Raw genomic sequence first — 11,662 nt, 5'->3', positions numbered from 1 at the left:
TGTCTTGGTGCAAGAAGAAATCTCAGTTACTGTAAAGAGGGCAGAAGCTCCAGCCAGCACCCTTGTTTGTGTTTCCTTTGTCCCGCTCTTGCACTCTCCTGTCGGGCCGTCGGCTGTACCTACACCGCAGTTGGACTCCGGTTTCTGTAGTATGGTCTGCTTTCCCAAAGCTAACTGAGGGTTGGTTTGGTTTGTTTTAAATAATGAAATGAACTCTGCAGGTATGTTTTGCCCAGATATTGGACCTGTCCACATTATAGTTTGAATAAAGCAATTTTGGGGGGGCTGTAAACCCAAGGGAGAACATTTATTAGTCATGTATAGCCATGTACTAGATTAACTTGCTCTGACCACTGTGTGAAGGATAAAATAATTCCTTTTGTAGAATTCTGAGGATCAGAATGTTTATTTTGCTTTAAGAGGTATTCTGATTTTTGTGTAAGAACAACAAAGAAAGATGTTAGCAAGATTACAAAGTTCTGATGAGGATTGTCCCTGATGTAAAAGCTGCTCAAGTTTCCTAGACAAGCATTGTACTTGCATAAATTTCAAACTTTTCCCTGCAGCATGAGTAGAGTATATTTTTTCCATGATGTGGGTACATTTTTTTTTTTTTCAAACCTTGTGGTATTATGCAAAGCAAATCACATTTTTCCCAAGAAACAGTCTCGAAACAGTTCTCAGTAGTGCACAAACCAGCTCCTGTAAGTGATGTGCCCATTCTAAATACCTGCAACATTTGTGCTTTCAGATAACCCGAATAAATTATGAATACTTCAGAGTTTATATAATTTATAAAATCTCTAGTTTATTTGCTATAAATCATAAAAAGAAACAATGATTGTTAAAATTCATGCCAGGCATTCTTTCCAGTTACCTCTGCGACCAAAACACAGTCTTCTTTCATGTGCCAGATGATAGCCTTGTTTTGTTAAACGGTATGAAGTGTCTTTGGTAGTATTTTAACTTATGTCAGAAGTGAGCTTTTGAAATCAATCTCCCAATTCTTCCTATTTCCCATGCTTTGTTAAGATTAGTGCTCTTGCAATTTAAAAGCTACTGGAACGTGTGTTTTATGAATGCCACAATCTTAGCATCAAATACTTTTCTGTATTGATTTGCACTTAACAGTGCTGCAATAGTTATTTTGATATTGCGCACGCTACAACCAGATCTGGGAGATCTGTGTGCAGCTTCTTCTCAATAAGGGGGTGGCATAACCTTGTCACTCCGTTCCCGACTGGACAAACAATGTCTGAATTCTCCTGGAAGGCAGGAGCAGTTGTATGTTTAGACATGGCCTTGCTGTGGCTTTGGGGCCTGCATTTTGCACCATATTTTGGAATCCACAGTCAAGAGACAAATTCTAAAGCTATTTTGAAGTAAAGAAGAAGTCAGAAGGAAGTGGTCATTTCTGCTGTGAGGAGTTCTTTCAGGAAGGAAAATAGGAAATGTCATAAAGAACTGACCTTTGCTACCAAAAAAATGTGGAGACACAAGATATACAAAGGAGAATATTATGGCAGGTTGGTGGAATCTTTCTAACACAGGTATTTTTGGAAATTCAAAGGGCTACACTGCTTTATTATTCTACCCTTTTTCATTAAGGCTAGTCCTTAATTTTAATATTAAAAATATTTTGAAACCAAGATTCTTGACTTCTTGGAGAACTCTTTTCTAATAGTAATACTATGGATTATTTAATCATAAGGAAAAAACTATTTTTCATCTGAAATAATTATGTGCTTCCCTACACAAGCTAAATCATGAAACACCCAGGTTAACCATTTAGAGAGAATCAGAGTGTGCTGCACATGGAACTTTTGAAGGTAGTATCTGGAGATTCAAGCTCTCAAGTGCTTCATGTTGTGTATCTAATAATTGTCTCAGACGTATTTCATGTTGGGAATTCTCTCAATACTTGTGTACCTAATTAGATAAGCCACAAGTTACAACTGACAATACCCTAATGTCATTTTTTCAGCCTCATTGAGGGTAATAAAATATACGTTCCCTGATGGTATTACTATAGTTGCTACAGGTCTCATATGGGAAGATGTTGTACTTGAGACAAAACTACAATTTCCCCAGAATCCTCAGGCTGCACTAGATGATAAAAGAAGTTCCATCAGAAGCATCATCAGGAGAAGCTGATTGGGTACGTAAAAATAGTATCCAAGGGGAAAAGTAGTATCCAAGGGGCTGAACACCATAATGGTGAAAATATTTACAAAGAAATATTAACAGATCATGGTTTTAATTTGTTTGCAGAGGAGCCTAAATGTTATAAATTTGCTTAGAACTCTACTATGTATCAGTAGAACTCTTACCATGTACCTCTGTGTCACCCAAATCACACTTGCTGGAACTTACAAAGCTCATCTGTGATTTTGGTGGAAACTTCTCATAGAAGTAAAAATAGAAGAGTGTAATAGTGTTATTGCATGGGTAACGACTTATGAAAAATTATCTATTCTTGTGTTCCTTGACATTTATGCCATCACCTTCATATTAGTTGATGAAATGTTGACTTTAACTGATCTAAGAGGGAAAAATTTCCACTTTAGATAATCAGATTTTGATTCAGTTTTCCAAGTGTCTTGTAAATTTGATTTGAACTTTACAGATAACATCACAATTCATATACATAAGGGAAATAAATAATGTTCTATGAAAAAAATAGTTTAGGCCTTATGTAACTTGAATGTCTAAACTTGCAAATGGAGTGTTTTCTCAGAGTAGTTTTTACATGTGATTTCCTTAATTAAAAAGGGAAGATGGGAACTGTTCACTCTGGAGGATCATCCTGATTCCTAATGGTTTACTGGTATAGTGGATGCTTTAGATCCACGTGTGGAGATCACACGTACTTGTACTAAAGTAGTTGTGCTGACAGACTGCTCTCTTCTGCATGGGCCCAATTTCAGTTTCTGTGGAAAAAAATGTCTTAAGGTGCAATTTCAAATTACTAGATCACACTAAAACTGAACTACTCTCAGAAAAGGGGCTTCTGCTGCTCTTTTCCCATACATGGGGATGCCTGGCCGCTGTCCTGCCTCCTTTCTCCTAGTAGCTTTTGTTTTTCTTTGACCCTGGAGAGAGCCAGTGCTCCTGCAGCACAGGTGGGCCCAGGCCAGCCAGTCCCAGGGAAGCAGCTGGAACAAGTAGCTGTGGAGGGTGCAGGGACTTGTACCCCTCCTTTCAGCAGCATTCAGCTGTTGCGTCAGTTTAACTGTATCACCTCACCCTCACCCTAAAGGTTACTAGCTAACATGACCCTACCCACTGTGTTGCTCTACCCAGCGCCTCCTTGCCATTGTTTAATGTTATGCTCCAGTGTTTCTAGCCACTGTGACTGCTGGTCGCTTCCTCACCTCTGCTGTTCCTTTCCAATATGATCTTGCTTCTTGCCTGGTTCCCGTTATTCCTTTAGATTCCATAGACCTGTATCACTTCCTACTACGTGCTGTTCCTTTTATCCCTTCCCTCCTTTTCCATTTGATTCAGGGTGTTTTCTTTCTTCTGTTTTTTATCACTTCCCTCTTTCCTGCAAGAGACTAATGTGGTGCATTTATCTTGCCTTGCGAGTCTGGAACACAACATCACAGTGGCATCTGTTTGCTGAGGGGAAACTACAGCAAATACGTAACATACTCTGCAGAGAGAGAGGTGCATTGTTTGGGCACACCATAATGGTAGCAAGAAGAGGAATATTCTTCAGATTTCTCAAATTTTCAGTTCTTATTTAATAAAAGGGAAGCACTGGGTATTTTTAATAAAAACATTCTATTATTTTCTCTAAGGTAAGATTTTCCTTAAATTTTCTTCTAGAAACATTTTAGATAATGTTAGATAATGTTTACATAACTCCACATGAAGAAGGTAGCCGGTGTGAAAAATACTAATGCAAAAAATTAAGTGTTGACAAAACAGTAAATGCCTGTATCCTGCCTTTTAATAGAAAAGATTAGGCAAATTTAAGGTAGACAGAATGATGACACTCCATGTGTAACAACAAAGAAAAAAAGATCAAGATACGCAGTGGGCAGCACTTGTGATTGGCTTTTGCAATTAAGGGTTAAGTTGGAATGATAGCTCATTTAGATCTTGTGCCTTGATCTTGTTATCAGATTGATGCAGCAGAGTAATCTGTCTTCTTCTCATATCACTGTTCTTCTTCTAATAACACTTTAATAAGGCATGCATTTGAGTTCAAGAGGACTAGTTACAAACTTATATTTAATCATCCCTGTTTCTAAAGGATAATCACCTTGGGTCTTAGTTTGTCTTGCCACTCTGTACTTCACTAAATCTTGTTAGAAAAAGTGAGTCTTCAAGATGATTTAGGAAATACTCTTGCATAATTATTTGAATTTAAATCAAACTATATCTAGAGAAAAATTCTGGTGAACATTAAGAGAACTGGTTTACTCAACCAACTAGGAATATTGTTTGCCAAATGATTTTCTGAAATATTTCTATGGCAAAGAGGTATACTGATATGTAAATGTGAGATCAAAGTTTCAGTCATAAAAATTCAGTAAGCTTTTAGCTTATTACTTTCCACAAATAAAGGGGTTTTTTATTTTCAAATTTAAACTTGAGAATTAAGTTAGGAACTCTGTATTATAGTTTTGATAAAGTCCTATCTTTTTACCGAAAAATATCTCTACCCGCCTGCTGGTTATAGGAGGTAGGAGTATTTTTTGATATACATAACAGATTCTAGTACGCAATATTTAAGCCATGGAGAGACTAGTGTTTCTTTTGATTATGATAAGTAGTTTCATTTAAATATTGTTATTTGATTCCCTTTCCTTGAAAATAAAAATGGGGGGAGAAAATAAAGAACACTTCATCAGTTTATTTTGGAGATTCTTGAAATCTTTTATTTAATGTTTTTTGGCCAAAGTCTCTTTTTTTTTTTTTTTTTTTGACAGTAAGGCACCCATTCTGTAAGTTAGGTCTCAAGCACTATAGCAAAACAGAACTAGAAGAACTGTAAGATTTAACCTTTGTTTTAAGACAGACAACTTTAGAAAATGTAGCAACTGCTGGCCTAGAGCAAAGCTGAGCTTATAGGTTGTGAAATATTAGGGGAAAGCAGACCAAGAAACACAGTTCTAAACAATTTATGTGTTTCAAAGTAGAGCACGTGGAATTTCTGGGAAGAGACACTCAAGGTGAAGGTCCAGGCACTGCTTAGTCTGCAAGAGTATCTAAATAGTAGCCTAAATTTACATAAAAATGGAGGAGACTGACTATAATTCCTTCAATAGGCTTAAATTCAATGGGACATTAAAATAAGTAGCTTTAAATAGAGGGCAGACAGTGGAATAGTAAAAGGAAAAAGAGTGAGTAGAAGAAAAAGAACATTGGGTAGAGCAACTGAAAAATACCCAGCATTTTACACAGCAGAATATATTTAAATATTTAATGCTTAATACATTAATTAGTGTTTAGTGAGAAGGAAAAAGGTGATGAAATACTGCAGAAGTTTAATGCAACATGCTTGGGTATGGCCATATTAACATCTCCACTGTTGTAAATTACTTGTTCCTTTTAACTATGCAGTTGTTACCTGAAATTACTTTTATTTGAATACTTGAATTTTAACAACTGAGATGCTCACCCTTGAGATCCAACTTACAGTAAAAATTTCTTGAATATTTTTCCCATTTTGTCATACTAACAGCATTTAAGAATATTGAGGTTATGTACTCTCCCTCTCCCACCTCCTATCCTACATCTCAATTAAGGATGGAAAGCATTTAAATCAATTAAAGGTAACTCAGAGGAGAAACTAATTTAATTTACTCACAAACTGAGCTAGTCACCAGGGAAAGAAAGACTGGTGGTACAGACTCCCAAAAATACTAATTCTCTACTGTCTTACCTGTCAGCAAGGCACCAAGAGAAGCATGATTTTTATTTTTTTTTCCCTGACTACTGTGGGTTTTTAGATGCTGGCTGCCATAGGTTATATTAGTGTTAAGTTGTAGGCATACACTGTGCAAATAGCTGGAGTGGTCAGTGGTCAGCAAGAAGATTCCATGACATTTAGCAACAAAACAGCTGTTAAGCCACACCAGAATGAGGAAAAACCCAAACTGACAAACCAACAATAAACTGGTATTAGAAGCCATAAAGATTTGTGTATTAATGCTTTCTAACTTATTCCTATCAGACAGTAAGATGGTTAGATTTGTTTAGCTAAAGTTTAAAAAATGCACTGACTGGTAGTGAAATAAAGCACCATCACTTCTGACTGCAGTAAAGTGACAGGTTCTGTTTCAGAACATTAACAATCTAAATGATGTTTTTTGTTCCTGTGTCTAGTGTAACACGAAACATTTTACTGTTCTCTTCCCATACATGTCTCCAAAGGAACTGACCTTTTTAGGATACTATCTGAAGAAGAGAGGACAGAGAGAAAGATACATCTACAGCTGACTTGAGATGGCACATTTTGGGAGGGGGTAGGTTTTGTTTTAATAGAAATACTTACTTTAGTAGGTCACTTAATCTCACTAGTGTCCCACTGTAGCTGTTAACTATTACATGAAGAGAGCAGATGAGTAGGTGGAGTGAAAGGCTTCCCACAGTCCTCACCCTGAAAAGTAACATAATATCACCTCTAGTAATTCTTTTTGGGAGTGAAATATCTATCACACTTAATGACTCTTGTCTTTTTATTAGAAAACAACCACAGGACAGACATAGATAGGTATTTTTGGTAGAGTCAGACTTGTTAGCACTAAGATTAAAACAGTACTTATTAAACTTTAGAATTAATATTACACATGTATTAACGCTAGTAGCTTCTGAGCATCACTGTCTTATTCAGCTGTTTGATCTTTGTTTACACAGAGACAGTGTTGGAAACAGCACTCACAGAGACAGCAAGAGTCTAATAATTCCAGTCATCTTAAGTCACTGTTTCCATGTGCCTTTACTGCAAATTACTTAAGAGACATATGAGATACTAAAATTAGTCGCTAAGTTAACTCATGTTCATATTAATGTCAGCCATTTAGTTGCAGAGCTAACACTAATAAAGGAACTATTTTTTTCTTTCTATGAGACAAATCACTACACCCACAAGTCAAAGGTCTATATAGGCACTAACTCACCCTCCTGCATAGCAAAAACCCTTTTAGTGTGAAGGGCTCTGTATATAAATGACATGTATTTCATTTGAATTGTTTTTCTAGTAAAATATTTCTGATGCAATTGTTCAAGTGTCATAATTACAAGAGAAACAAAAAGAAGGGAAAGCTGGTTATACCTATGCTGGAAACAAATGTATCCTTTTCACAAACCTGCTACATTAAGAAAGGGAGTTTAGATAAGCGTGGTGGAAAAAAAGGAAAAAATGCACCCTTCTATTTCTTAAACTCTTTTAATTTTTGCTTTTCTGTTCTTCCTTGATTTTGTCCAAATAATTTACAAAAGGAAACAAAAGGTACTTTAGGATTCAGTTAAGTGGTTTTGAATTCTCTTGGGTAACTCATGTAATGTTAGAAATATATGTTGTAGTTTGCATTAAAATAAAAAACCCATCAATTGGCTTCTATTCAAATTTTTTGTTATTTGCCCTGGCCCTTCATCAGACTCTGGTGATGACTGCATGGAGGGATTTGCTCAAAAGTTAATCTGAAGTCACATAATGTTAATCTGTAAGTGGTAGGGAAGTCAATAAATTCACAACTTAATTGCTATCAAAAGCAGGTGTTCTTGGTCCCTGCTGTGTAGTTCCTCCCTTCTTGTGTTAGTTCACTCTCCTGTGAGATGACTGAGATTGCTAGCCAGGACAGAGTTTTGTAATATGGTTAAGCTAAAAGATCCGCTTCTCCTTGGGGGGAAAAAAAAAAAAAAAAAAAAAAAAGAGTTTGCTCCCTCCAATCCATTCCTTCCCTTGTTCTACCTGGGACTACAGGATTTTTTAAGGCAATGTTAGTATTTCACTGTAGTGAACCAGTAGGGATTGCTGAGGTCTACAGCAGTGAGTCATTCTCAGGACCCAGCTTCCTTCCAACCTTGTTTCATCCCACAGCAGGATGCTGGGGTGGATAGAAAGTCTATGTCACTTCTCACCTGCCAGCTTTCTTCCTGAGCTCCATGTCTGTTCAGTTCTGTGAGGTACTTCCTAGAGCTTGTATTTAAATAAAGTTATGACTGCTAAAGTTAGATGTTTGTCTATTTCTGTTTTGAAGTATCTTTAAGGTTGGTATGTCTTCACCTACTTCTTTGGTTAAAGTCCACGAGTGAAATGAATGGATGAACTTAAGTGAAACGAATGGATGAACTTAAAGGTAAAACATTCAGAGAGATTCATCCATGCGAATGTCTCAGGGTTACTGCAATGAGGAAGGAGACACAGTAAAAATGTTTAGTGAATCATGTGGTGATGTTAGCTTGGCAGTCGTTCCTATTCCTATTCTCACTGAAAGGCCAATACCGTAAAAGAGTGAGATCACTGGGCCCATGGATAAACATAATATTTTAGGAAAGCACCAGCAGAGTTTCTGTGAGGGGAGATACTGACACAGTCACAGACTTTCAGCAGGTTTGTGAGTCAGGAAGTATGTGGACAAAGACAAACCAGGGAACATACTTGCATTTTCAAAAAGCATTTGTGCAGGTTCTTCACTAAAAGCTGTTAAAGTTACCATGGAATTGGAGTAAGTGTCTTATTCTGAGTTTGAAATCTGGTTGAAGGATGGAAGCAGGGAGTACAGTTTAATGGTTACTTTCCAGGGTGGAGAAAAGTCAGCAATGTTCTCCGGCATAAATGTTTGGGTTTACTGATATTGTTTTACGTAACAACTGATCTTCATCAGTGACCCGGAGAAGGGGTTGCACACTGAATGATACCTGGATGGTGTTAAAGTCTTTCAGGTAAGCAGACGCTGTGGTGGTGGAAGGAACTCCAGAAGGCCTCACCAAAGTGAATGGGTAGAAAGATGGCAGTTAGACTCTGAAGTAGATCGGTGTAAGATAAAGCATAGAATTACCTGTCAGTCCTGGAAGTTTAAATTCACAAACACTTGAAGTCACTGTTGTCAGCACTCTGAAATCTTTGGCTCAAACTCCACAGCAACCAAAAAAACCCACTAAAAATCAGAGATGTAAAGCATCATCAGGAGAGTACTGAGAGCAAGACAGAAGGCAGTTTGCTACTCTGTGGGAAATCTCAATGTACTCCTGTCGAGTACAGTGTGCAGTTCTGGTCTGCAAGGACACAACAAATTTTAAAAAGGTATCAAGAAAGATAACTAAAATGATCCAAGGGGAGAGATCGGCAGTCTGACGAAGTAAGGACTAAAAGGGCTTGGATTCTGATTGTGAGAAGACAAGGCTGAACGGCATGTGATTAAATTTTACAAACCAAGAAGGCCCTGTTTAAGGTGAGTGCAGAAGTATGGTTCTTGACACAATGAGTAGTGGGCTTCTATAATCTGCTGCCTAAGTAGGCTAGAAAATATACAGTATCAGCAGGTTCAAAAATGGGTTAGACAAGTTAGTGGACAACAATAACATAAATGGATACTAAAGGGAATAGACATGTGTGTAACATTCATGCACAAACCAGACATGTAGGATCCCTATTACAGCAACTGTAGATGCTGGGAGTGTACAGTGAACAACAGCAACTAAGCAGGTCTCCCTAAATAGTATCTCCTTTGCTATTATTCTTGTTTTATATGGAAGAATACTACTACCTCAAAATCTGTATTGAAGTTTCCTGCATTTAGAGAAATGTACAGTATGGGTCCCACCCTGGGAAAACTATGTTGCTGATGGTGGTGCCACTGGTGGTTACCAAATACAGGGCTAGGTGGACTATGGGTCTGACTCAGAGGACATTTTAATGGTTGAGAAGATTCTCTGTATTTCTAAGGTACGAAGCTGCCCTTGTCACTGTCGTCTGCTATTTTCACACAAGGTTTTTACAGAGAGAAAGCTGTGAGAAGAATGCTGTGTTGGTTGTTCTTTGGGATGCTCATCATTGTTGCTTGGACACTGAGATGCAGTGTCTTAGCACACACATTCTGTGGAAGAGATTTGGTCTTTGAAGTTCTGTGGCACTGCCTTCCTCTGTATGTCATACTGTAAGCAAAATATTTGTTTTGTGCAAATATTTTGAATCTTTCTTAAGTATACAGTTGCTGTAAGTAACATACATTTATCCTTACTTTTGCCTGCACTTTCAGGAGGTGACAGATCTAGTAAAAACAAGTCTGCTTGCAGTCCTCGGTGCCCTGTGAGATGTGACACTTCTTGTGGGAAAGACTGAGTCCGGCGGCGGGAACACGGCCAGCGCTTGCACAGCTTGCACGGCGCAGCTCTTGCCGTTTAGGACTCCATCGAAAAGGCACTGGGTACTTGTTACTCCCTCCTGTGGGTAGAGTGTCGGTTCCTAACACTTGCCAAATTATTTTCTGAGGAAACTCCTGTGCAACACGTCCAGCTAAGCCACCAAACGAGCACGTGAGGAGATCCCGGGCGGTTTGCCGGTTAGTTGATAGATTTCGCCGGAGCTGAGGAACGGCAGCTCCGTGCTGCCTCCTGCCGCCCGCGGCCCCGGCCCCGGCCTGGCGGCGCCTCCTCCTCACGGCGCGCAGCCCAGCGGCCGCCACCAGCCGCCGCCGCGGCCGGGCGGGCCGCTTCCCGCCTGCCTCCCTCGGCGGGAACCGGCCGCGGGGTAACGGCCGGGGCCGGCGGGGTGGAGGTGAGCGAGCGGCCCCCGGCCGGCGGGAGGAGCCGTGTCGGACGGGCTCCCTCCTGAGGGCCGCGCACGCTACTGCGGCGGGCGCCGGCAGCTCAACGCCGGCGCGAACCGGGGCGCCGGCGGCGAGCCCCGGGCTGCGGGGTTCCGCGCCTCGGCTGTGGCGAAACCGAGAGGGCGTGGAAAAAGGAAGGAGTGAAGCATTACCTCCAAGATGTCGATTTCTGAAATCTGAAAGAGTCTCAGTCAGGCAGGAAACGAGGGGCAGAGCGTAACTGGGGGGAGGCCTCCGTTACCCGGCACCGTGCTCTACCTCCCGTAGCGTTTATCGCTCCAGGCGACCTGACAGGAGCTGGAAGCGTTACCTGCTGCTGTAAACTGCCCCATCAGTAAAACGGAGCAGAGTATTTGCAAACCAAGTATGTCAGGACACTAGTTACTTTCACAGTTATGCACCCGGTTTTGCAACTTCAGTAGCTATATGAATGCTTATCTTTTCTGCTGGTGTGTAAGTAACCCCGCACGCACGTGCAAGTGCTCCATAGGAAAAAGATGAGTCCCCCAACCTACTTATATCTAGGTAAACCCAGGTAGATGGCAATGGGGGGATTGAGGGGACGTTGTTCAACCTGCATGACAAAGTGATATCCTTGGCTGCAAGTGCAGGATTCTTCCCAATAATAAGCAATCTAAATTTGTCAGATAAAGTGTTCCTCTCTTCTGCCCGTGCAGTAGTACTTTTGTTTTCAGGAAGAGCAGATCAAACATAATTCACCCAAAACTGTAAACAAGGGGAATTTTGGGGCCTGAAAAGTGATTTTCATGTAATAGTTCTGGCAACTTACCGTGCTAGGACTGATGTAGCCTTTATTAGAGGACGAGGTTATCTAACTTAGTTTAAAACTCGAATGAAGATAAGGGAAGCTGGTT

The sequence above is a fragment of the Athene noctua genome, chromosome 1 (assembly GCF_965140245.1).
Source record: "Athene noctua chromosome 1, bAthNoc1.hap1.1, whole genome shotgun sequence".
NCBI lineage: Eukaryota > Metazoa > Chordata > Aves > Strigiformes > Strigidae > Athene > Athene noctua.
The sequence above is the reverse complement of the archived record's forward strand: the minus strand, read 5'-3'. Positions refer to the sequence as shown.